The sequence below is a fragment of the Columba livia genome, chromosome 3 (assembly GCF_036013475.1).
Source record: "Columba livia isolate bColLiv1 breed racing homer chromosome 3, bColLiv1.pat.W.v2, whole genome shotgun sequence".
Classification (NCBI taxonomy): domain Eukaryota; kingdom Metazoa; phylum Chordata; class Aves; order Columbiformes; family Columbidae; genus Columba; species Columba livia.
Genome location: NC_088604.1, coordinates 99,307,369 through 99,335,010, shown reverse-complemented (window position 1 = coordinate 99,335,010; position 27,642 = coordinate 99,307,369).

Genomic DNA, 27,642 nt, shown 5'->3' with positions numbered 1-27,642 from the left:
CATCAGTCAAGATTAGAAGGGAGGTCTAATTTCTATATTTCACCTTTTATTACTTTTCCTTTGTGGTTGGAGTGTTCTTGTTCCTCTGGGGAACGAGACCACATCTGGAATATTGTGTCCAGTTCTGGGCCTCTCAGTTCAAGAAGGACAGGGAACTGCTGGAGAGAGTCCAGCACAAAGCAATGAAGATGATTAAGGAAGTGGAACATCTCCCATATGAGGAAAGGCTGAGGGAGCTGGGGCTCTTTAGCTTGGAGAAGAGGAGACTGAGGGGTGACCTCATTAATGTTTATAAATATGTGAAGGGTGAGTGTCATGAGGATGGAGCCAGGCTCTTCTTGGTGACAACCAACGATAGGACAAGGGACAGTGAGTTCAAGCTAGAACACAGGAGGTTCCACTTAAATGTGAGAAGAAACTTCTTCACTGTGAGGGTAACAGAACACTGGAACAGACTGCCCTGGGAGGTTGAGGAGTCTCCTTCTATGGAGTCATCCAAAACCCACCTGGACGCCTTCCTGTTTAAACTCATCTAAAAGCGTTCCTGCTTGGGCAGGGGGATTGGACTAGATGATCTTTTGAGTTCCCTAACATTCTGTGGTTCTGTGTACTAGCAAGAATTTTTCTATGGAAATGCTTACATTAAACCAAGCCAAAGAGGTATTAGGGTTAAGAAAATTAAAAGAGAAATAGTTTACTAAACAGCTGTAAGTTTACACCTCTTATAGACTTAACTGGTTAAGTCATTCTCAGCTCTGTTAAAAAGGGAAAATAATGAGGAATAACACATGTTGCATCATGGTAATTCTCCTTTAATCAAATTGCAAGCATTTTTTACTGAGTACTATAAAGCCTCACCAGGGAGGTCAGTGGGTTTAGACATCAAGTGGTCTCCTCTCTTCTTAGCCATATCCCCTTCTTTGGCTAGATCAAAGACCATAATGTTGCTGTTTCATTGCATGTCTGCTGATAATGTAAGTCTTATTACAGGCACAGAATCTGTAGAAAACAATAATAATGCTGAGAAAATAATAATCTCACCTTCAGTATTTGTAGAGTAAGTCTTTTTTTTAAATTTATTTTTGTCTTTAATTTTACAGACCTTTGAAGACATAAGCCATAAAATCCCTCTGCAGCAGAAAAACTCAAGAGCTTTTTAAATCAAAGATTTTGGGCAACTTAGTGGGCTTCTTTACTCTTTGTAGCTGGGAATACCGTAACAATTTCCCACGTGAAGCTACATGCATCTTTTGACTTGGTTTCTGCATTATCTTTCAGTAGAGAGACTTATATTCTCCAGTACCAGCTCCTTCATGTTCAATTTCTTTGAACTGTAGAACAGAGACAGAGATGCAATCCACAATATCATATTGGTTTCCTTTTATTTGGCTTTGGGTCTGAATTGTAGTATCAAAAGGAAAAGTTAGTTGAGAAGAAGTAAATGAAAGGGAAGTTTAATTTTTGGTAAGGGTAAGGTCATCTTCTGCAGTATATGGACTTTATGATGCTTATTGAATACTTCTCTACCTCTGGGTGTTCAGGATGGTTAGTTGTAGCTTAAGCCATTTTTGCCATCTTGAGTTCACAATGATGCTGAATTGTTTGGGCTGTAGACCTTGACAAAGACATCCAAAATTGTGACATGTCTCTCACACAGGATTTTCTTATGGGAAGACTCAGAACCTGTATTTCTGAAGAACATGGTCCCCATTAGCGCTATGGACAAGGCACAGTAAAAGTATTTAGGCATAACAAGACTTAATATTTAGGTTGATCTCACCATTGAACCCAGAGAGGATCATCTGAGATTCATGTAATAATGTGAAGCCAAATTTCCACATTTGGAGGTGACCAATGAGCCATGTCAAATGTAAGCTATCTGAAAAGAGCTGTTGGAGGAAGTGTTAAGCATAGGAGTGTCAGATTGGACCCAGCTAACAGGGTCCATTCACTACCTGGAATCTCCTCTGAGGGGGTGGGAACTTGCACATACAGTTACAGAGGTCTGAGCAGACCTAATGCTTTTCTTTTTAAAGTCAAAAAAAGGTTGAGGCTTGTTCAGAGTGTCTTACATAACAAGCAAAAGGGTCAAGTACACGTTCCAGTGTTTTTTGCTAAGAGTCAGGAGATACTTGAGTTAGCGGCTCAGATTAAGACAACCAGTTCAGTTTTGGTGGATACACATGCCTTTTCAAACTGATGCCTAGTTCTCGCCTACCCCAGACAGCGCAACTTAAAATTATTTGCTGTCGCCTCTGAAGTCAAACCAACCTCGGGACCAAGTCTCCTAAGAATTGTACCTGAGCCATTCTTTACCGTGTGACCTTTGCCACCTGGTGAGACATTGTTGCTGCCTGTTTCCGAGTGTCATTTGATCCCCACAGGTGGCAACGTGTTACTAATGGAGGGTCCATGTCTTGGGAAATCATAGATCTGAGTTTGCCCTACCAATTATTCAACAAAATTGTTTTGTCCTGTCACGCTTTTTGTGTATCTTATCCTTCTAGGGTTTTACCATGCTAAATCATAGGATAAAACACAAACCTTTAGGATGTTTCAGCACTAGCATTTACAAATACACTCACTAGTTTTAGTTAGGTACTAGTTAACTCAAAGCAAAACAGCCTATTATAGAAACACACTAAGTCAACACTTGCTATGATTTCTGAAAGTGCTTTTTGTTGCTCTTTCTTCCTGAACTATTTTATTTCAGCAGGAAACTCCATTAGGATTTTCAAATATGTTCAGCTGTAACACACCTTAGAAATTTCCAGTGTCTTTCTCTCAATCAAATATTCTAGAAAAGAAAATTGTTTCTGAAAGCTAGGGGGTCAATACTCTGAATCAATATTCTTTATCATGGAAAACATTTTTAAAAATTTAAGAAAACTGCCCTTTCTAGGGAAGTAAGTAAAAACAGTATCTCATTTCTGTTATTTGTCATTATTAATTTCTCATTTGAAATTATTATCAATTTCTTGAGCTTGAAATGGTGTTAGTAACAGCCTCTTCTGTGTTGTTCTCATGACTCTTCCTAAAAAATATATGCCAGATGAGCAGCATATATTTGCATTTGGTATGGCTATGTATTAAAAATACAACTGTAATTGTAATATTGTGTGAGTATTATTTAAGACTCAATAATTAAAGAGGTCTAGGAAACTAGCTCAGACTCTCCAGTTTTGATGCTCACCAGGGTTCTTCTATTATGCCTGTCCCATTTCAGTAGTAAAAGCTGGACTGTACTGTCTTTTTCATAGACTTCTTGGCAGTGGGTTTCAAGAGTGTTTCAGCAATGGAGGACGGTATTGTATTCCATTTTGCAGAAAATGAAAGCAAGGTACAGAAAATCATTTTCTTTTTCCCCCAAGGTCAACTATCAAGTGACGGGCAAAGATAAACTTCATTGCGACTCCTGAGAAGTAGCACAATGATACATTTCTTAAAAGTCACAATGTTGGCTTTTCTTGTGTAAAATTTCATTGTGAAGATGTTCTTAATAACAGTAGGTTGTCAAACATTTTTCCTTTTATCAATAGTGGAATGTAACCATTGCTTAATCCTCTCTTTCTTTGTTCTTTATAAAGAAATTGTTCAAACCACAAGCCTAGATATGAAGCAAAAATCCCTGTAGTTTTGGTCACTGATGAGAGTAAGGGATGTACTGCACATTTCACTTGCTGTATAATGTTGAAAATACAGACGACTTCACAGCATAAGTGTATGTTTTAAGTTTGCACATATTTGTGAGAATGTTAATACTGTGTTGTGGGAATAGTGCTGAGTTCCCTGTTATCATGCAAGCAATTGCTAACTGTAGACCTCTGACTTTGTAATTTGTTCTTTATGGACTAGCCTGCAGCCAATAAGCAAAATCAATAGTCTTTGCTGAAAAGTAAGCAAGTGCCAGTGTGTTATGTGACAGGTGAAGATACATGTGCTTACCAGGGGTCAGGGGGCCACATCAAATTTCTCTCTGACTTCTTTTCAAAAAGCTAAATCCATTTAGGGAGCATTCGTCATTGGAAAATGTTGCAGTGGGGAATTAGACAGGCTCCTGCTCTTCTTTTCTCATTTAACGATGTTTGTTTTCAACAGTCTGTTCAATAATGTCACTGAGAAGAAATTATGTGAGAAGAATAAAGTGCTTATAGTCTATTTATTTATTCATTCATTTCTGTAGAATAACACTAGCTGTTGCATTCTCATGTTTATTAATGCTATTGTGGTAGTCAAAACATTTGTTTGTTCTCATTTTCCTTTGGAAAAATGTGGGACAGGACAGTGTAGGAGAGATTACTTACTGTTTAAGCCTAAGGTGAAGGTTATACAACTCCTAGCAATCACGTATGTTCTATAGGGGCATCATTTGCTATACCCAAGTGTGGCATCTACATATATGCAATAAGCTTAGGACTCCACAGAGTTTGGAAAGTCTCTAGTTTTCCAAGTGGAACGATGATGTTTGAGGCCATTCAGAAGTCTGCTAGAAAATATAACACCAGCAGCTGAGATGGATGCTTCTGGCCTGTGACAGAATGGGCTGTTTGTGGTGGATGCTACTGGTGCACTTCCCTCTTTTGCATCAAATGCTGAAAGTATTTCAGTGTTCTGGTTTCAAGGAAAAACATTATTCAAACCAGCCCTTGCCTCTCAACATATTGGGCTATAATGAAAGGCACAATAGAAAAAATCCAGCAGAGGAGATTTTAATGAAATTTGAAGTGGTTTAGCTCATGAGCTCATAAGGGCTTCGGTATTTAGAAGTTATTCTGTCTTTTAATTTTTAAATGGCAACTTATGTTCTTTTGAAAACTTTAGGTTCAGTCTAATAGCAAAAATGATAGGCAGCTTCATGCCATCTTTGGCTTCTTATTGGATGTAATTTCTTCATTTAATAGCCTGGACTGCTGCCATCATACTATCGTATAAACATGTGCACTCCCAGTCAGTAAAAACAAAGTTACCATACAGGTTCAACCAGACTAAAGGTTCCCCATGTGAGAGCTGAATACCAAAAAACAGATTGGTGTGTTAAATTTCTCTTGTGTCCTGTTTGATTTTTAACATGCATAATAAACCTCTTAATTTTTCCACCAAGCTACCCAGCTTTCTCTGTAGCTGTTTTTTCACCTCTGACTGCACGAGTCATTACCATAGGACTTTTTCCTCAGTTGAGCGTGCTGCATTTGAAGATCCTGAGCAATACTCAAGGCTTCCAGAAAGCTGTAGTTGAAGCCTCTCAACCTGGGTGCAGCTGTGCTTCATGTCATCCCTTTACACTGAGTTTCGAGATTCACAGGCTGTTTGACACCCTGTTATACCTGGTGGATGTTCAGGTTCAGGGTGTTTGATAAGACCAGAAATTTCTGAGGTGACTCATAGGACCTCTCAACCACCAACACTAAGAAAGCTCATTTTCATCATCTTCAAACAAGACTGGTACCTTCTTAGCCTTTTGCTACAAGAAATATAAATAACATATTTTGCCTATAAAACCTGTGGGCTCTGCAAACTTCTATACCATTGGATTCTATTACAGTAGTTTGTTGTGTTGAGAAATAGTTTTCTTCTTGACACAAATTCCCAGGCGGGTGCTTAGAGTTCTGGTAGACAGCTGTGGAAAAGTGAGTGAGTGGGTCTGGATTTAGCAGCTGATTATCTCTCAGGGAATGGGTCTGTGAGCAGACTACAAACAAACCAAGAACTTGCCCTTCCATCTAAGGGGGTCTAAAACTAAACTTGTAACAGAATTTTATAGCTTGAGAAATGAAAATATAAACAAAAAGCTCCTCCAACATTCCTTTCCTCCTCTTCCCATCATGAGGTAACACAGTTGCTGTTCTGCAGTGACAAGATGAGTTAAAATAAACTGACTTCAGAGATCCTCTGAGCCTCAAGCTGCAGAGGGTTGAGGTTAAGCTTGAGGTTTGCCTGCTCAGCTCCTTTTTTTTATTTATTTTTTTTATTTGGTCTTAAACCTTTCCCTCACTAAATAAACACCCTTTTATAGGCTTTTTCTTCACAAATGGCAGGTTTTGTAACCTTATATGAAAAACTCTTGTTGCTGATTCAGACTAAATGCTCCTTTATTGCTACCAGCCCTCTGAAAAATAGTCCCACAGGCTGGCCTTGCCCTGCTGGCCCCACTCCCTTGCTGGGCCTACATCAGCACTTCAGGTCCAGTCTAGTTTGAACTTAATATCCTGGATCTGGTTCTGGTCATTTGAATGTACCTATTGATGTTATCTTGTGATGTGCATCATCCAAGTGCTAAGCACCTAACCAACTGCTTGTGCCTACACAGCCAAATGGTTGCGTGATTATTATACAACTGGACATATACACACTATCTTCAATTTAGCTAGTACAGGTAACAGCAAAAATGCAGCGAGCACAGATCCTTTTTGGGCCAGGAGCTTCAGCACAATGCCAGGTCCCTGGTGGGCTTGTGTGGTTCATGCTCAGGTCTGTGCTGCCACATCTTCACAGCTATCGCTACTGCTTTGCTACACCATTGTTTGGCTGGGTAGATGTAGCATTCAGAATTAAGGAGAAAAATGTCTGGTTTAACCAGAAGTCTCTTTCTTTTAACTTTTCTAGAACCCTATCATTTCTTATCTCATCCTTTTCTTGCTCTTATAGTTGCAAGTATCTCATCAAAAGAAATTACCAGCAAAATTAGTCTGGTGCTTGTCTCTTCCTATTTCATCACCAACAGGCAACATATACCATTTACAATAACAACTCCTATCACTTTTGTGATGGCAGTACTACACATTTGCTGTGACACATGCAAAGGGAGAACAGTGGAAGAGACAAGCAGCTCATGTTCTAACAGATAACAAAAGTCTGAACATGCATCCTTCTTGGCAGTGGTCTCCAAAACTATGATCTGTTGAGATTTTAATTTTGAGGGCTATCCAGATAGTGTCACTTAAATCCACCTTTTTTTTTTGCCTGCCCAGATCATCAGCTGCAAGAAGTACTCTGAAAACATTAAAATCAAACAAAGAGAATTACTTTATTATAATTTTATTATCATTTATTTCTCTGTGTGTCGCTATGCAAAGTGTCATATTTCATTGAGGAGGGTGAGTTGTATATGCTTGTATGAGCAACTACAGAAAATGTATCTTACTCTCAAAATAAGACTTGCTCTGGAAGGAAATCAAGTTGAAGCCATCTAGAAATCAACAGTATCTCTGTAAGCACAATATCTTCCACACACTCACCTATTTCTGTCCTTATTTTATATTTGCCTGGTTGCTTTCCTTTAAGCCACCTTAAAGTATAATTCAAATTATTTAATCTCTGTTAATAGGACTACAGTTGCATAATATATTTATGTCACACTTTATTTGCCACCATTTCTCTCAGTTTCAAAACATACTGTAAAGATGACCTGCTTCATATATTTGCTCTTGTAGTTCATGGGATTGTGCTGCTGAGAAGAAAATATTACAAATATCTATAATGCCTAAGGAAGAACAGAAGCAAATTCTAAGATCATTTACAGGACTGATTCTTACCCTAACCATTCAAAAATAGTTCAGTGGAGTATCACTGTCTTAGTTCTGTGATCAGTGCTTATCCACTATGTGAAACTATTCCTGCTGACCCCAGTGGATTTTGGAAAAGGTTCTTGTGGTGGCAGAATGGAAACTAGAATGAGATCCACAATCAATAAAATTTCAAGAGACCATGTGAAATCATTTTTTAACCATTTTGTTAAAGGTTTGTTTGTTGTGTGTTTTCTGGTTTGGGGTGCTTTTTTGTTGTTTTGTTTGGGTTTTTTTTCTGGCAATTGTAAATGGGACAAATTTATTTTATTTATTTGGCTTTTTCAGTTTCTAATTGTGAGTAAGATTCTAATGATTATTTGAAAATTCTCCTAGAGCAAGTTCTGCAGCTAATACTTTTATTCATATATAGAACAACATTTTTAATCACTTGGACATGTCTTTGCCAAAGTAGGCCTTTACTCCGCAGGTTTTGTGAGCAGTTTGTTACAAATACTCAGTATTCAAAAAACTTTGTAATAGAAGACACAAGTCACACGATACTTAACACTGACTTTGTAACCATAAATATTCCTATTGATATAACCATTCTAGATGATTCTCAAGCCTATCAAGGGTAAGTATAGTAATTTCTGTATGTATATATCTGTAAATCTTGCTTTGCTTTGAAGTTGCTATTTTGAAATGCTTTCTACCAGCAAATTATTTTTTAAAAAACGTTTATGAAACAGGGAGATCTACATAATTAGAACACAATTCAAGTGAACTGACTTCCAAAAAAATGAACTACTATATTGGGTTGTCTCTACTTAAATAACTTCTTTACAAAAGAGATGAGATGAGATTAGCCTGTCAATTGGATCAAAATTACTTTAAATTATAATTCCTCAACTAGATTTCCAATGCGACAAAGAATGAAGGAGGTTTTCCTAATAAAAAGTGTTATGTCTGACCAACTCTCTGGAGAAGTTTTACCACTCTCTGCAGAACAGTAATGTTCACTTCATTTTGTATCTCTAAAAAGGCTGAAAAAAGGTATCAATGTTACTTAGCTGCGATGCAAATAAATATTCATAACAATGGCACATGCATAGCTAATTGAACAGGTTTTGTTAATATTATACTAGATATTCATGGACATGTGCCTTTTTCTATAATGAAAATACTGCCTAAGGCTAGCTTTGTTTTTCTTGTCAAGAACAATTTATGTGCTTTCATTTAAATGAATACAAACTTCTATTCTCATGACAAAATAATTCACCATTAATTTGGGTAAAGAATTTCTTTATTCCCTTTGCAGTGCACTTTATTGAAAAAGAAAAGCCAAAATGTATCTCAGAAATATTCTCTATGCATTCTGTCTAATTTCTGTAATAAATGGATGAATATGTAGGGATTTCAGTGATTACTTGCTGAGAAAATATGAAATATATTATTTAAAATTAGTCTGAAAATAATTTCTTTGAAATAAATTATTGCTTCACAAATATTTTGTTTCATTGTTTTACACAGACAATTAAAGAATATACGTATATAAAAACATTGCCCTTTTCTTCCTTTTCCTATTTTGATTCTTGCTCTATTATTTGTAGCTGAGATTTTGGTCCTCAAGAATCTTTTCAAAGGTGAAGAAATCTAGAGTTAAGGTAAAGGCAGATCACGCAAATGTAACTGAAAAAAACTTAATGGATGGAGATACTAGGGCTGATGGCTTTTTCTTTCCCTTTATCAAGTAGCAAAGTATACATCCATTCTTTCATGGGACTCTTATTTTCTCATCTTATTAATTGTTTACACATTCTTCTCACTTAAATTGCAATGAGGTTACTTAAAGGTAACTAATGGTGCTAAGCACTGATTTAACTAATGAACTAATTCAGTTCAGATGGCAAATTAAGGTTGTCTAGTAAATAAAATGTAACTGTTTTCAGTAGAAGAATGAACCTCAGGCTACTCTGCTGCCTGTAACACCTAGGTTATGGGTTATATTATGATACTTTCACAAAGTGCCTATATTGCAATTCTTGACAATACTCTTTTAATCAAGTGCTGATACCAGCCACACAGTTCAAGCACCTAAAGGAAAGATAAATGTAGAAAAAACAGGTAAACATTAACTGTTAGTGGAGATGATAGATCCAAGGCTATGTAATAAGGCAGCTCTTGACTCATTCTTAAATGACTTTTCAGTGTTTATAAATTATTACCTAGAAAAATATCACTTATTTGGCCTTGAAGAGTTATGAGCTCCATATAATGATTTCTCAGGTGATTATAATGCAAGATGTTATGTGTTCTCATAATGCAGAGTTACAGTGACTCCCTGGTATGCTCTCTTTTGGATTTGGGAGCCTTTTTCTAGCCATGAGAAATAAGTTAATGGTGAAATCCACTCAGACACAGCCACCTCTTGTGAGTGAGGGAGTGACATTCTCTTTATGATGCGTAGCCTTACCTCACGCTGGATTTGAGATGGTGTCTCAGAGTAAACAAGCTACCTTTGTTCTTTTGTTACTGATATTGTTTAGACCATCCAGACATTAATTAATTTGGAAAGCTAGAGAGGGAGAGGTTTTTCTGTTAGGAAGGGGCAATCTAACGTGATTGGTATGGCCCATGGCTTGTGTCGCCTTTAAGTTCAGAGAAGCTATTTTCAGCTAAACATATGTTGCATCCTGACAACCTGCACAGTCTGCAAACATCTGAGGGTACAAGTATGATATTGAGTTTGGGAGAAGGAAAATGAGATCAAATGGGTGGATGTTCTGGGGTGTCAAATCTTTAGAAAAGCTCTCTGACCGTCTGACAAAAAGGAGTGACTTTCAGTGGCCTGATATTTCTCTTACAAAAACTGAAACACCCTGGATGTAAGGTGGCATGAAAAATACTGTCTGAATAGGACAATAAGAAAATCAGAAGATTGGTATAAAATTCATTTAGGAAAAGGCCACTTAATTTTTTGCTTAACACTTTTCTCCATTAACTAGTTTTCTAACCGTATGACCTTGATTGACCGGGATATATTTTTTTTGTGTATAAGGGTTACTGTAGATGGAAGAAGTGGAATTTTAAATTATTCTTAAAGATCACCATCCACCCATAGAGGAGTAATGTAGCATGAAAAATCAGAAAGACTTAAAACCTTACAATGTTTGGGTTTCTTTTTCTTCCAGTTTCCATTTTTGCAAGTGAGCAAGTGCAGCAGAACTTCCCAGGTAGTTTCAAAAATTAGAAGATTCTTTGAATGCTGCAAGTTTGCCAAGTGGGGAGGAAGGAATCAGGTGTGAGAGACAGTGAATAACGATTGACCCTTATTCATGTTTCTGTTCCTTTCCTGTTCTTGTTAATACACTGCTTTGACAACACCTCTAATCTGGAGAAAGACTTCTGGCTTGCTCTGTCCTACATGCCACCACATTCCTTCTCTCCTGCTTTTTGATCAATATTTTCTGTTGTGTCTAGGTTTTCTAATCTCATTTTTCTCACATAAAAAGATATTTCTTCCTGATTTAGAGGTTCATCCTTTCACCAAGCATGTTTTATGGCTTAACAGATCATCTGAAAAATGGGAAATGGGAACTTGCATGAGGTGGGTGAAATATGCCCAGAGCTGTCCTGGACCAGGTGAGGTCCAAAGCAGGGCAGAGCATTCCCAGAACCTCCATCTGAGAGGAGCTCTGCTGTGGGAACCAGCTCCAGCCTGGGACAGCTCAGACCATGAGCAAATGGGAGCCTTCTCATGGTCAAGGTTTCTTCCCCAAAGGTCCACCCACTCAACAGAAAACTGTGAACAGGTGAAAACTTTTATGATTACATGTAACAGTGCCATGTGGTGATTTTTTTTTTTTATTTCTTTTTTTTCCCCCACTTCTGATGAGACTTTTAGAGTGTTCTTGGCCAACTTCAGCTCCCTTCATGTTGACAGGAGTTTACTTTTAGTGGGAAGAGTTTACATCTCTGCCAGAGGCTCTTGGAAGTACTGTCTCATTTGTTTTCTATATGTTGTAAACATCATTCCTTCTCCTACTCTTACCTAGTCTTGCTTTTTGAGTCATTTGACTTGCAGTCTAGCAAGTGGTATAATTGCACTTGGCTATTTACACTTCAATGGGTAGCTATACAAATAAATAGAAAAGGGGGCTGATTCAGATTCTTCAGAGGCCAGATCATGCCTTGGAGAACTCCTTGGAGAACTGTCAACAGTGCTGGGTTCTGCTAAGAAGCATAACTCTGTAAAATCCTTAATTACATCAGATTCCATAGCACTGCTCTGTTCTATGTTGAGAGAGGTAAACCTGGGAGTATTCCACAAGAACTACTGCATTTTCCGGCTATTGAAGGGACATTAGCAAAATACGAATGTATGCTTCTTCCAAATCAACCATCATATTTCTCAATTCAAGTTGCTGAAACTGTCCAAACTGTCTAAAACAATAAAGATTTTTACCATATATAGTGTATACAAACATGTTCATGTAGCTTAATGTAAAATATAGCTTATAATTAAATCCTTGTAAGATGTTGATACATCTTACTGCCTGTCCAAACTGTTTCTGTTAAAGCTATTGAAATAATGCTTCAGAGAGAAACTGTGTATTTGGCAGAGAAGCCTTTTACCATCAGCAAGCAGAAATGTTTTTTTGTGTACTGCATTAGGAAAATATTTTGTGTACAGCAAATGCAGAAAAGTTTCATATAATTCATTGTGCAAGATAAAAAGCTGGATCAATGTGCACTGCTGCATCCTCTGAAAAAAAAATGTCATAAGTCGTTAACCTTGCATATAGTTGAGAACTGAATTTGGTTCTTCCTGTAGCTACTCTCTTTCTCACCATTTGGCATACTGGAATGAAGCAGATCTGCAAATGGATTACATTCTTTTCATTACAATGCACTGAATGATTACAGTTTCATTTGTTGCATGGTTCCATGCAGTAAAAAAAAGAAAAACACTGTAGATCTCCTGACACTCCTGTCATAAGACGTGCTAGATTTGAAGTAGGAATCTTATAAAAAATGCATTCTTCTTGTGATTTTAATATTCATAGGTTTCACTAATACTGGGGGGGAGCAATTCCTTAAAAAGGAAAGCAATATTGATGAGAATAGAGACCGTGTCTGGAAAGCCATACCCATTTTCATCAGATGTTACCTTCATGAGTAGCCTCATCTTTTTACAGACCTGCTTTCCCATTTGACAAGTGAGAACAAGGAGGCCAGTCTCCTTTAACAATGTTCCCAGAGACTTGCTTATGAGAATGCTATATTTTTTCATTTCGGTTAATTTAGCAAAACAAGAAGTATTAGGCATCAACATGCATAGTCTCCTCTGTCCTGCAGGGCTGCCAACAGCCATGGCACAACTCCTGACCCACCTACTTGAAGAGAGGTGTTTTATGGAGGTTTGTTTGTTTACAGCCTTCCCAGGTCCTTAAGAAAAGGAAAACTTACTTCTTTACACCTTAGAAAAATCAGTGAAAATTCCACGTTTTGCTTGTTTATTGAATCCCACCACAAACAGGTTAATTCATCCACCTCAGACTGCATTAAAAGTGCTGTACCATCACAACATTTAATGATGTCTTTTATGGTCACAATAAGATATTTATAATGAGAGACTTAAACTTTCATGTTTCTTAATTAAAGAGATTTTCTAAACTAGTTGTAACCTGCATTTGGCCTTATGATGCCTCCCAGAATAACAATGATCCACCAGTTAATATGTAAGGACTCACGACTGATTGTTGCTCCTCTTCTTCCGCATATTAAGTAGTGTTCATTAATTAATATTCAGCTTGCTTGCTTCTTGCACACAGGACATCATCTTTGCACTGGGTTCCCAGTAGACAAAAGAATAATTGTAGTTTAAATGAAAAGCTTTAGAGATCCCTTTGAGTGGGGTGTTAAGATTACAAACATGAAAAAGAGTTCAGAGGCTAAAGAAATGTAGGGGGTTTTTTACTGCAACAGAAATGTATGTCTAACTAGTTTGGTTTGGAAAGTCAAGCTACCCATTATCCATATGAATGCCTTAATGTATTCTCTGGGGGTTTGCCTGTAAAGGAACTGGGCAAAGATAACTGAACTGGTTGAAAGATACACTTTCAGGTGTTTCAGTACATCTGCATTGCCACTTTTTTCCAACATCATATTTTTAGGGCTGGTTTTGAAATAGATCTCTCATGTAAATATGTTGCTTAGCTGATTTGCACTTACATATATGATCTGATTTGTCTGGTTTCCAATTTGTGCAGATGAGATCAAAGTTTACAATTCAAATCTATTTCTTGATGAGCAGAAAAATAAAACGCTGTACACAATCACTTTTGTGGCTTGCAACTAACCGCTTTGCCAAGACAAACGATCAGATGGCAAAATCAGTTTAGCCTGATAACTCTGCAGAAATTTTGAAAAACAAAAAGCACAGCATGTCATCCCAGCACCAACTCTCTCAACAGTTAATATTGAGTGCAAGTGTGTTTTATTTTGGAAACACTGCGTGCAGCCATTTTATTTAATTAATGTGATACATTTCTAGAGAAATGACATTACTAAAATGCTCCAATACTGACAGCAAAAGTTATAGAGAGAGATGATTTTTTCTATGTGTGAGAAACTAACCCACAAAGCACACACGTCTGTCCTGCATTCAATCTCAACCTACTACAGAATTTACGACCACATACCTACACCGTAGTCTGACCTTATTTGCAGTCTCTTATAAAAGCAAATAAAAATACACACACTAAAAAATTTGCCCCACTAGGAACTTAAACTTTAGGTATCTGTGCAGTCACTTACAAAGCAGATCTGTTTTGCAGCTACCTGAGTTTCCTTATTTTAAAGGTAGCTCCCTGTCATGAGGCCAGGGTTTTTATTGTTATTTGCTTGCCTTTTTTTATTCTTTCTTTTTTCTTTTTTAACAATAAGTCTCCCTTTGGGACATGTCACTTGAAGCTTGTGTTTGTCATGCTCCTGGTGCAGGGAAAAAACACACACTAAATTCAATCTTTAAATTAAGCTGTAACCAAGCTTGTATATTCATTAGAGGAGAAAAATTCTCTTCTGAGAAGTTCAAATTGTTTATTGATTTTCATTTCTGTGTTCAAGTGAAGCTTGAGTAAGTCTGTCTCGCTGCAGTCCCTCTGGGGCAACACTGCCAACAAGTGCATCACATTTCAACCCAAGTGAGCAGTTAGCAACAAAAATCTGAGAATTCCTTTAAAACTATATTAATAAATAGTTAGAGGGTGAGATTTCCAGTTCAATATAGCTGATTCTTTTGCAAAGGGAATAAGAGGCTTGAATTGCAGGCTATAAATGACAATCCTCTTGAAAAGCCTTAAAGTAAAATCAGGTGAGTGGAAAGTGCAATTAGTGGTGTACTGTTTGGGGGGTGAGGCAAGGGGGTGAATACAGAGAGAAGGGGGCAGCTGCTACATTTTTCTTAAAATTTTATTGTCGTATTTGCCCAGTTCTGTCCAGCTGTAATCATCTTGTGTCTCTCAGCAAGGAGAAAGAAAAATGTATACAATAGTAGTTACCAATGCTGAATATTTCTCTTCTTAGTCTCTGCTTAAGAACATGTTTTCAGTAACAAACAGCAACCTGGGAAAGTGTACAACTGGTACCACTTGCAGAAACCTGGAGCCTGTCTTGGAGGTGGACTGAGTGACAGAGTCTTAGTTTTCATGGTACTTGTGTCTCTTGCAAACCATTTGAACATCGCACTGCCTAGTAAAAGGTATCTTGAGCTATTTGTCTTCAGTTTCTCAAGGCTAATTTCAGTTAAGAAATCTAATTAAAATAATTTGAATTTATTAAACATGTTGTCAGATTTTTTCACCAGGGTAGATTGGGTTTTTTTACCCCTTTCCAAGTTCCTATGTAGGTAGGAAGAGCTTTTTAATAAAAATAAAACATGTTTGTACGTTCTGGTCTTGCTAATGCCCAGAAACAGTTTGTGTCAGCAATGTGTGATGAGACAATGAAAGATAATTCCAGCTTCTCTTCATAAAGATAAGCAAGTAGCATTGCAAGCAGAACAGAGAAACATCTTATTTCAAATACACAGAGAACCCCTCTATTTTCTTTGATTTGTTGGTTATGATTTATTTGGCTCTATATTTTGCTGTTCCTTTACATTAATTGCCTGTCTCTTGATATTTCTCACTTATTCTAGATCACTCAAGTCTGTTGTTGGGTCTCTTTGTTGATATGCTGTAAATGTTGACATGGAAATTTTAAAGAATGTTATATGAACAAATATTCCAATAACGCTACTGCTTGTATGCAGTAGGGCAGTAGGGCAAAACCATGAATAAAATATTTGAAAATATTCCTGGTAGAAATTACCATCCATCTTCTTCAATAATGCAACAATGTATTGAGCAGAGGTGTCAAACTCATTTTCACCAGGAGCCACATCAGCCTCGCGGTTGCCTTCAACGGGCCGGGTGTAATTTTAGGACTGTATACATGTACTGTATAAATGTTACATTTATACAGTCCGAAAATTACACCCGGCCCTTTGAAGGCAACCGCGAGGCTGATGTGGCCCCTTGCGAAAGAGAGTTTTGTGCTCCTGGTATAGAGAATGTAAAAAAATAAGACTAAAAGTGGAGGAAATAAGGATCTGTGTATTTATTACACTGTCTTGTACTTCATGCAAAAGAGAAGGGCAGTAATTAACTGAAGCTTCTTTTTGAGTAAGGTTCATGGATATCACCAGGCATCTATGTCATTGGTCCCATGGGCAGCTGATTAACGAAAAACTAGCAAAAAAATCCAGCTTTATTCTATTACATGTTCACAGTCACCTCAGCTTTTTATAAAACTCTCACCTCTGTCGTTGCTTTGCTCCACGTGCCTCAGCACGTGTAGCATGGGGCTGTATGAGCTCAAACCAGCACTGATATTCCTGTGGTTACACATTGCTTTTCCTCCCATTCCCACCTCCAACCACAGGCTGTGTGGGTAAGTGGAGCCTGTAAAACAATTCTTGGCCAACAGCACTGTAAAAAATGGGTCAGCACAGAGGAAATTGTGAGATGATGTTTTAAAATATGAACTGTGTGCTCAAACTTTCATCATTTCAAAGTATTCTATGCCCTTTTTTTTTCTCCTGAGATATTCAAGTTGCATGTAGAATGTGAGGATTTGAAATATTCATTTCAAATGGTTGTTGATTAAATCATAATGGTAAAGTCATCTGTTTCTGAAAGCTCTATTTCAGACAAGATGCATTCAAGAAAAATTAAGATTCTAAAGCTTGCTCTGAAGATTAATTTTTTTATTTTATTTTAATTTTTTTTAAGAGGGAACTTTGAAAATGCCTGAGCGATGACTTTTAGCCAGTGAATGATTTTAAGTGCCAAGTGATGGCTTTTAATTCCATTTAATTTTTTCAGCCAAATTATTTAGGCACTTCCCAAAAATCTCACCTCCCCATTGTTAATGCATAGGCTAGAGAAAAAACAGTTGCGCCGTTAGTGCTGACAAGCTGCTAAACACCGTATTCACATGGAGACAGAACCTTGGTTTCTAAGCTGAAATAGATTCCCTCCTTCCCTTTATCCCACTCACCTTCTCTTCTACCACAGCAGACAGATTTTGCCTGACCATTGGGTTCATGTTTCATCTAGCCCAAATTCAGTTATTTCTTTGTTTGCAATTTTAGTTTCTTACTGATCCCATGCTTTGTCATTCTCTTGCTCTTCTTGTGGATTAAGATGAGGGAAGATCATGTAGACATGTCTCAGGATGGTACTCCAGCTAACTGCTGTCTGTGCTGGAGTTTCCCTCCATACAGTTTTTTGATCTGTTCTATTATATAAATATATACATATGTGTATGTGAATACAAATGTTTCTTGGAACAGACTGTTGAAAATGTGTCTCCTACATCTTGAGTATTTGTCTGCTGGAATATTTGTTATAAGGAAGAGTTGTGTATACACAAGAGATTAGCTGGGCTAATAGTTTGACGGTTGTGGCTTTCAACAAGTTTAGCCAAGGGACCTCAGCTGGGTCTGGCATGTTCCAGAAAATGCTCCATATGTAAACTGTGGGTGGTTCTGAAATAGCAAAGCTACAGCCAAAAGAGATGAAGGGGAAAGAGGAATGTTCGATCACTTGACAGCCATTTGGGAACTTTAAAACAAGGACAATGTTAGCCATAATTTTCATAGATCTTCACAAACACTTCCAGTAGTGGTACCATCTTGCTTTCCAGTTCAAAACAAACAGGATTTTGCTGCAAAGTTTTCAGAATGGTGCTACTTAGTGTCACTACAACAGACTGGTCAAATGAATCTGCGAATCCAAATGTGAAGGAAAGGCAGAACTAAAGTGAGACTTTGTGCATATCTTCTGTCTAGCAGGCAAAACAAAAAGTGACACTGAGAAGCTGATAACTGCTAGATCTCATTGGTTTAACTTGCTGGGTTATGATTTATTTGGCTCTTTATTTATCTGTTCCTTTACATCAGTTGCCTGACTCTTGATATTTCTCACTTATTCTAGATCATTCAGGTCTGTTGTCAGGTCTCTTTGTTGACATGTTTTACATGTTGATATGGAAATTTTAAAGAATGTCATATGAACAAAGATTCCAATAACACTACTGCTTGTATGCAGCTTTCATATTGGTTTTCAAAGTCTGTGCACAATCATGCAGCATTACTAAGTAATATTTCACCAAAACTGAGATATCATAAAGGCACAGATTTCATCGAAGTTTTTAAGAGAATTATGAGCTGGAAAGCATTATCTGGATTGTAATCATTGTAAACTCTCTTTTTCCCTCTTTTTCCCCTGTCTTCCTTAATTTTTCTCATGGAACAAAATGTTCAGTGACACTTTGGACTCTTTTGGTTAGTCATATACCAGAATTAGTCTGCTAAGCTGGCATATAGCTGAAGGAAAATTCGAACTTCTTGAAATGACACGGTGGTTTGAATGGCGAATGGCCTATTTAAAGGAGATAATCCAATGTAGGAAGCAGTATATTCTTCTACTTCTTGGAAAGACTGATTCAACTACATTAGGTGCACATGTGGAGAATGCCAAATTGTTTTTCTTTATATAAATGAAAGTGTTTAGAGAAGAAGTTACTGGTGCTTTTTTTCCGCTGAGTCCTCCAAAGAATAAATGCTAACTCCATCCACTTTGAGCAATGGCTTAGGTCCCACCAGCTCACCACATTGTGAGGTGGAGCTTGGTGAAAGTGTTGCCTTTCTCACAGGTCTCTGTCTCCCTTTTTTCCCTTAATAGCTATTTGCTGCCATTAACTGGACATTTCCAAACATCCTCAAAGTCCTACAGCATCTGGTCCATGGGCCAGATGCCACAAATGCTAATTTGTGGTGGGAGAGCCCCAAATCCAATTATTACTGCTTAAAGACAGATTTTTTTTTTTTTTTTTTTCTCCCCTTCTCCAATGTTGCTTGTTCCTTATGCTTTTTGACCACGTAAGACTAAACTGTTCCTTGTAAATTATATGTGCAAAACATGTCAGGCTTCACCCCATAGCACTTTGTTACACATTGTCAATCAACTGGGTGTATGACTAGCAACCAAGATACAGGACATCTGGGGTTTTCTGTTGAATTGTTTGTTAAGAAACAATATCTAGATTCCCGTTGTTTCTTTTTTGTTCTGGGTTTAGATAAGTAATGGATGGGCTTTGTTTATTTAGTGTAACTTGAAGTTTTTATTTTCACGTTGCAGGGAGGCATTTGTGCAACTGTGTCTTCTCCAAGATAATGATCTTTCAAAAGACCTTATCGAAAGGTGGAGGACAAAGGGTAGAAAAAGAAAAATTCTGATAAAAGGCCTTCTCTGCATTTCAGTAAATATTTCCCAGATGCTCTGTTTCAAAGAACATCAGCTGGCTTCTCTATTTTATCAGCTACAACTCCTTTTTGCAGTCCTCATGTACATAGGTTGTTTTGTGGGGTTCTTGGTGGGGGGAATAATTTTATGCTCTCAGAATATTTAATTTCTTCTCCAAAACCTCTGCTCCTTTCAGTGTATTGTCATCTGTCTTAGGAAAGTCTTGTGCTTATCTTTACTTATCCTCCTCATCAGTCTTTAATGTGTACATGATAGTGATAATAGTAATAATATCAAACCACAATTTTTCTTCGGTGCAAAGGTCTGCACAGTTCCCTATCCACCTTCTGGTGTGAGAGGGCTTACTTGTTGTTAAAAATATTTTATTTTTTCAGAAATCAGTTTTCATATGCCAGCCAAGAATTAATTCCATTACACACTGAAAGCTCTTTGGCCAAATACTTGCTGATTTCCATGGAGGCTCCACAATTTATACCGTGGGAGGCAACAGGAATAAGAATTCCAGTGTGTAATGTCTTCAATATTAGGGGAGATACCAGGGATCTAGTTCTATCAATTCGAGTTCTACCAGGCACTGATCTTGAAAGGAACTTTAAATAAATAAATAAATAAATAAATAAAGTTTGTTGGAATCAAAGTCACCTTGGATTAGATGAAACCAGCAAGGATGTAAATGATAAGTTTCTGTTTCCCAAGGAAGCTTGTTTAGTTTCTTAATATCAGAGGTTTCTAACTACTCTGGATATAAGTTTTTCACTCTTTCAATCAGTTCTTACATTACTACTTCTACTAGTACAAAAATCTGCCATATGTTTTTACAGAGAGCATGTTAATCTGAACACTGACCTTCACAGTATTGACACTGGCTATGCTCAAAGCTGACTTTGTGGGAAGCGTTTTCATCAGTGGTGTCAAAAACCTTCAATAATTAAAGTTGCTATTACATATGTACATTTTTTTTTCTGTTCTTGTAATAAAAGAAGTCTCCTCTAGAGCAAACAAAGAGACAAAAAATTAATTGATCTGACACTTGAGCTGAGAAGACATACTTTAAGGAATACCACTTAAAGGAAAAGGAAGTTTGGAGTCTCAAATAATTAAAATGAGAACTTGGTCAAGCAAATGAAGGCATTTTCTTTCAATATGCTACTTCACATAGACTGGCAAAGTCTTTCCATACACCTTATATTGCTGGACCTTATTTCTGAACTGTAGAAAAACAGCAGGATTAAGGTCAGACTACCTTTTTCTATGAAAGCCAATAAAAATACAATTAAAAACACACAATCTTATTCAAGATGTGTGTGGTATAAAGAATTTTATTTCCATTTCAGCCTCCACATGCTTGTCCTGTTTTCTTTAAATCTTTGTTAGCCTTAGGTGCTATGCAGGGCATCATCATCATCATTTGCATTTTCAAAGTTAGATTGCCAATTACCAGTACCCAGAATTCTTAATACAACTCTTCTATAGAAGCAAGCACTACATTACTTAAGGAAATTATATGAATATGGGAAAATATATTCCAATAAACTAATAAACATTTAAGAAAATGCCTATTTAGGGGTGAAAAAGGGGAGAGAGGACAAAGACAAAAGCACTCTCTGCTTTGGCAACAGATTGTTACTTAATGAAAGGCTGAAATCCTTGCTATTAAAGCTTTTGAATATTATTTTTTAGCCCTAACTTGTAGCAACTCTGTTTCTAAAAATTAAGACCCTAAGATACAAAGTTTGAGACAATGTGCCGTGTACCAGTCATGTTGTTCTATCAATCCATCTTGTGTAGAAGATATTTATGTTCTTATTTCCTCAATTTGAAGTCCTTCATGTCCAGCTTTCAGTAGAGGATATTTCAAGGCCCTCAAAACTTTTTGTAAAGGCAGAATGAGTCAACAATATTTTACTGCTTTTTTTTTTTTGTTAAGCTTGCAATTTTTTGAGTATTATAAACTCCCTTTAAACAAATGAGACTTCTTGTCAATAAAAAACTAGAAGATAGTCTTTAACAGACTATCTATCATAACTTGTCTTTATCTTTGCCCACAAGTTCCTTTGCAAGCAATGAAGAAGGCATAGCAATATACTCTAACAATAGCAAATGTCTTCTTTGATTACATAAATAAATATGACAGGCATATGAAACAAGATCACTCCATCAGTTTGTGGTGTTCCCATAAAAGGGATGGAGAAGAAGACAAACATTTATCGGAAGGGAAGTTTCCCCTCCCTGTAATGGCCACAATAAATATGTGTGGCGGAGAAAAATGAATGTGAGGAAAAGACGTGCACACCTGATGTTGAAGAAAAGCCCGTTCATGCTCAGTACATTGGAGAAATTGTTCAAGAGCTGCTCATCCATGTTAAAAAATATGACCCTTGTAATCCTGCCAAGGACAGTGAGACCTGTTGTAGTTGAATAAATACTGGTTGTTCAAGCTAAAGTGTCATAGGAGCACTTGAAATTTATACACCAAATTTTTCTAAGACATCCAAAACTTTTTTTTTTTTTTAAGAGACAAGCCAGATTCTTGGATAAAATGGATTGGTACAGCTAATTAAAGCCCATGACTCCATTCCAGGTTTTTTGAGCTGTCTCTTGTCTACCATGCATCACTTTGCCTATTTGCACAAGTTGTTCACTATTAATTTTGCCTGAGATCCTGTGTGTTTCTATCCACTGATTTTTTTTTGTTTTGTTTTTGTTTTTGTTTTTGTTTTATTTTAATAAAGAGGGCAGGCTGATGTGAAGGTAGACTGCTTTTCTTTTTTAGTGTAAATATACCTCGCGCTAAAGTCATGCCAGCTCACAGGGCTCGGGAAAAAAAAAGAGGAGCTGTAAAAAATGCGTGCTTGGGTGCAGGAAAGGAGGAAGGAAGGGAGAATCTGGCTTAAAAGGGCGTGGAGCCAAGAGGCAGCATATCAGGTCCATATTGATACATTCACAAGAGCAGTCCAGGAGGGCTGTGCCCAGTAACGATGGGTCCCAGCTGTAAAACCTGCTTGTCAGTGGCTGTGGATAGTGTGTGGGCAACTTGGCTTTTGCCTGTTTTCTGCAGGAATGCTGTCTCTGACTGCCTGATCCTGGTTAGTCCTGGTCCTGAAAGCCATCAGATTAAGAAAGTAGCACCATATTCCTTCTGCTACTCGCTTGCTCTGGATGCTGGCACCTAAGCCTATATTATGAATCATCTACATTATAACAGAAAAGGCAGTTTAAATTATCCCTGTTCCTCCTTGCCAAAAAAGTACTTCTGCCTCACTTAAGCCTATCCAACTGGTTTTTGTGGTCACAATGTAAACCAGATCAAGGAAAGCATACACTTCTAAAACCAAAATATTTTAACTTGATTATTCTTTGTTTCCACAAAGCAGAGGGTTGAATCAGTTCAGACAAGAAGGCAGTAATCTATGTGGGGAGGGAGTAAGTGATGCAAGAGGACTGAAAGATCTCTTTATCACCAAAGAAAGCACAGCCTGGATCCAGAATTAAGATTTCATGGCCTGGACTTGTTTACAGAGGTTTGTGTATGTCTTGGTGTCTGCAGTTGAGCAGATGTAGGACACGGTCTGGAACCTAATAGGAAGGGGGTGTGTTGAGGCATGTTGAATAATTACAGAGGAATTAGAATGGAGGGGGAAAAAAATCAGTTAAGTGATAGCTTCCCCATAGAAAGGACCTCATTCAGTTTTTAGGCCAATTCCTATACAACAAGTCATGGGACTTTCATGTAAATATTAATAACCTTCTACCTGGTATCCCAGCTGGCAGAGTAAAGCTGAGTACCAGCCTTTGCTCTTGCAACTGAGCCAGAACCTAACAAGTACGTGCCACCTGCAGCTACCCCAGACCAGGGAGAGTAAGGACAGGTCGGTCACAGATGTCAGAGGGATGCAAGCGGGCTAATAAAGTAAAAAAGTAATAATTTATTTCTCCTTCAGTTTCTGAAGGTTAGAGGTGGAAATGTTTAGCACTTTTCCTTATGCCCTTTTGTTGTTCCCTCACTTAACTTGTTTAGGTTCCTTCCCTTTTCTTTAAGACAGATCTCCAAAGACTTCAGCAGAAAGAAAAGGGTGCTTCTGCTGTCATAATCACCAGTTCCTTTGCCATAATAGAAAAGTGTTAATACACAAAAGATCAATTCTGTACAGAAGCTGGGGAGGCACAGTTTACTCCCCGTACTTTTCCAATCAAATGAATGTGAGTGCATCCACTTATCTAGTCAGCCAAACACAGAAATTTTCCAGAACCTATATAATGGTTAGTAATGACAAAAAGGTTTCACATTATCTACTTCATCCACATTTCCTCAGAGATCAATATAGCTGAGCACATCTTCTGCATACTTCCATAAGGAGACAAATATAAAACTTAGTTACATCAAATGTATTTAGAAACCAGTTTTTAAATGGAAAAGAAGAAGAAAGAAAAGCTAAAAGAATACCAATGCAATGTTAGAATTACATTATTTGAAACAAGGATGAATGGGATAGTGCAAAGTCAAAAGAATTTGCTCAGCAACTTTCCAGAAATGATAAATGATCTTTGTTAAAACATGGTTGGCACAATGCATTTCACTAACACATAAAGTGTTTCAGTTTGGTAATTTGAGAATGTTGCAATGCTGAAATTCCTCAAATGACTTTGAGAGGAATGAATATTAATTCCTCATATGGGTTTCACTTTGCTAGCCTCAGGCAAGTTCTAGCCTCTTGAAGAGCCACAGTTATTTGGCAGATTTGGGCTTTCAGTGGTTTGTAGTAAGCACAGCAGGATTTCTGTCACTACCCCAAAAGGTAGTCTGGTGGAGGTTTAGAACTGGAAATTCAGTCACCTCTGCTTAAAAGCTGGTTTTGACCTTGGGCAAAATACTTTTTGGGGGGAGGAACAGACCTCAGAACTACAAATAGATTTAGAGGCCTCAGGTGTCATTCACCTCTCTGAAAATGTATTCCTTGTTTCCTGGGTCTCAGTTTTCCCATCTGCATGCAGGACTAGTCACCCATCCTTACCATACACAGGCACTATGAGCTAGGTAATACCTGTGACTTGTTATAGTAGCACTGCAGATACTGCTTTTAGTTTCTGTGCTGTCCTGCACTTTCATACCTATTAGATGGTGCTTTTCCTGCCCCAAATTTAATATGATTCTTGGTCCTATGTTCATTTACTGGTTTCAAATCTGTCACAACAACCTTGATTTGCATTATGAAGCACCTCCCTGGTCTTGCAGTGTTCAGCCCCTACTGGAGAGTTTAAAAGGTGAGCTACACAGCAAGTATCTCCAGTTAATTTCTGTCTTTACAAGCTAGGTTTATCTACCAGATCATCCATCACCCACAATTCATTTCTGTTTTGGCCAAGTAGAGGGTTTGGTGTATACTAAAGTACATAGGACAGCAAGAAAGCCTGGCCCTCAGAGAGGCACCAAAACTATGCCATGACAGGTTTTGTTTTTCTCATGTGTAAGTATGTGGAGCTGCTGCATTGAAAAACCCTTGATCATTCTTCACAGTTTACCGAAGTTCTACAACAGTTTCAAAGAATCTGTACTGCTCTATGCAAAGCAAGCAACTAGCCCTACCACCATTTCTTTTATCTGGAAGTCCTAGCTGGCTTACATTTGTCTGAGATAGGTCATTCTGATATTAGTGCTCAGGCTGGCAACATCTTGCCCCTGGGACTTCTGTGACCAAAACTACCTTCAAACCCAGGGTAGCAGGCTACTGGCAAGCCTTCATATTTGTTTCATGTGCTAGTTTTTTTTACTGACTCAGGTAAGCACTTGTGATTCTGGTTTTGAAGTTGCATTGTGAAGAAAGATGTATAAATGTACCTTATGGTTGGATCACAAATAGTGACTTTTATTTTTTTTAAACTTAAAGCTACATTTTATATCATTACTCATATTGACTTCTGTAACCTTAGTTGTGGTATAAGGTATTACTCAGCATGGTAGAACCTGGGCCAGAGTTACTAAGGTTATGAGTTCATCTCGTCTAATCAGGATGTTGCACATCGGTTCCTCCAAAGTCATGAGTATCTGTGAATGTACAGAGGAGCAGTGAGAATGTCAACTGTCCCTTTTTTCATTCAGTGGGCAAAGTAGGCCACCAGCAACGTGTTGTTCTTTTTGACTGTAGATAAAAGAGAGATATCAAACAACTGGGTGCCAACATTCTTATTGCACCTGCTACGAGAGATCTCTGCAATGTGGTGTGAGCCAGCCCCATTCTGCACTCCAGTCTTGCCACACCTGTCTCTGCCGCCCACTGTGGTGATGCTAACAGTGTCTGAGAGCTGAACAAGGAGAAATAAATAATAATATAGCATTATGGTGGGACAAAGGACTAAGTAACTTATCAGGTGGAGGAGAAAGAAGCCTAGTGCTCCAAGCATTATCTTGAGCTGCAGGCTCTACCACTAGATGAACTGGTCTGCATTAATATCCCTGAGAAAGACCAGATCACCTGGAAAACAGGGATTGAAAAGGGAAATTACTTTTAAAACACAAACCCCTGAAATTCACCTTGGACTATTGTCCTGCAATGCTTAGTGTTATTGTGAAATTGTTCTGCTATCAGCTTCATAAGAGACTCAAACTGTATCACATATCACTATAAGTCACTCTTCTGAACTATAACAATTCCTTTCTTAAGACCCTTCTGAAGTAGTTACAAGTCCAAGCTGTGCTCTAATGAGAGAAGCCCTTCAGGAATTAAGTATCATTTTAAGGAAAAAACAATATCAGGAGCCATCCCTTGAAACCATCTTTTGCCCAATGTGTTTGATGAAGTCGGGGATTTCTTGTTATTCTATATTTTCTCTATTTATAGCCAGTAATTTGTAAATATTGACATTCCCAAGTAACAATAAGAAATTTCTAAAAATATACACAGAATCAAAATAGTAAAACAACTTAAATATCCAACTTTTAAATCTCTATCTTCTCAAGTCACCCCTGTCCTCCTGACAATCCACATGACACTGCAGAACATACACAGAGTATGTTCTATTTACATGGTTATCAGTCTGGTTTCTTGAAAAGGGAAGGGAGATACCTTTGCTATCAAGTACCAAAGTAGGAGCAAACAGCACCAAACCATGCAGCAGTAGGCTCTCAATATGTGTTTCCTTGAAACTTCATTCACATGACAAATTCACGTTAGGGCGAAAGAAGGCTTGGAGTTTCTCCATGGTGCTTGAGGGAAAGTTTGTGAGCTCTTGTTTTTCATTAGCTGCCCTGACCTCTCTGTTTGTGATACATATATGGAAAGGAAATCAGAGCAGGTTTATTTTGCATCTCAAACTTGAAACTACCAAAGGCAGGTATAAAATGAAAGTGGGAGTGCTTTACAGCCTCTGAAATGAATAAATTACTCGAAATAACAGGTGCAGAAACACGGATCTTTCAGAACACAATGTGTCATTCTTCAGGCTTCGGAACATGTGGCCTCTTTGTATTTATGGATGTCTTACTGTTTATGATAACAGAATGATGAGTTACAAGAATAAAAGGTTGTCCATTAACAGAAGAAAGAATTGTTTTAACTATACTGCTTTGTCTTTGTGTCACAGTATGAAAATAACATGAATTTTATTTATGACAGTAAATGCATGGACTTTGAAATATATTTCAGAAAGAAAAAAATACATTTGTTTCCTATATCATGGGAAGTGAGTTTCAGTAAAGCCAAATGAGTTTTTCTACCCATTTCTGTCCCTTTCTATACTTTGTTTTGATTTTTACAGGTTAAATGTGTCTTACTCCAGGGATAATCCCCTTCTAAACTGTAAACAACAGAGCAGAAACTGACTCCTTATCTTATTTGTACAACATCCAGCACTACTGTAACAAAAATATTTAGTAATGGTAGCAGGCATTCTCAGGAACACTCATGCAGTAGAGAACTTTTCAATAAAGAGCAAAATATTAAATATGAAACTTTTTAATCAACTTTGATTCATCAAAGCAAAAACTCTTCCTGAAAACTGAATATTGATTACATTCTCATTTACAGAAAATGTTTGAAACATTTTAGGACTGATAGCTATCATGTTTTTGCCGTGGTTTTTCATTTCACAGTGTGTGAATTCATAGTTAAAAAGAACTGAAAAATAAATAAAAAGTTTAATAATGAAACTGTATCACCTGACCAACATTTCTTAAGGGATTGGGGGTGTCCATTCAAGAAATCACTCTTAGTTTTTAAGTTTTTTCCTCACAGGTCTGGAGGGAGATAGTGTTAAAAATTTCATAATAA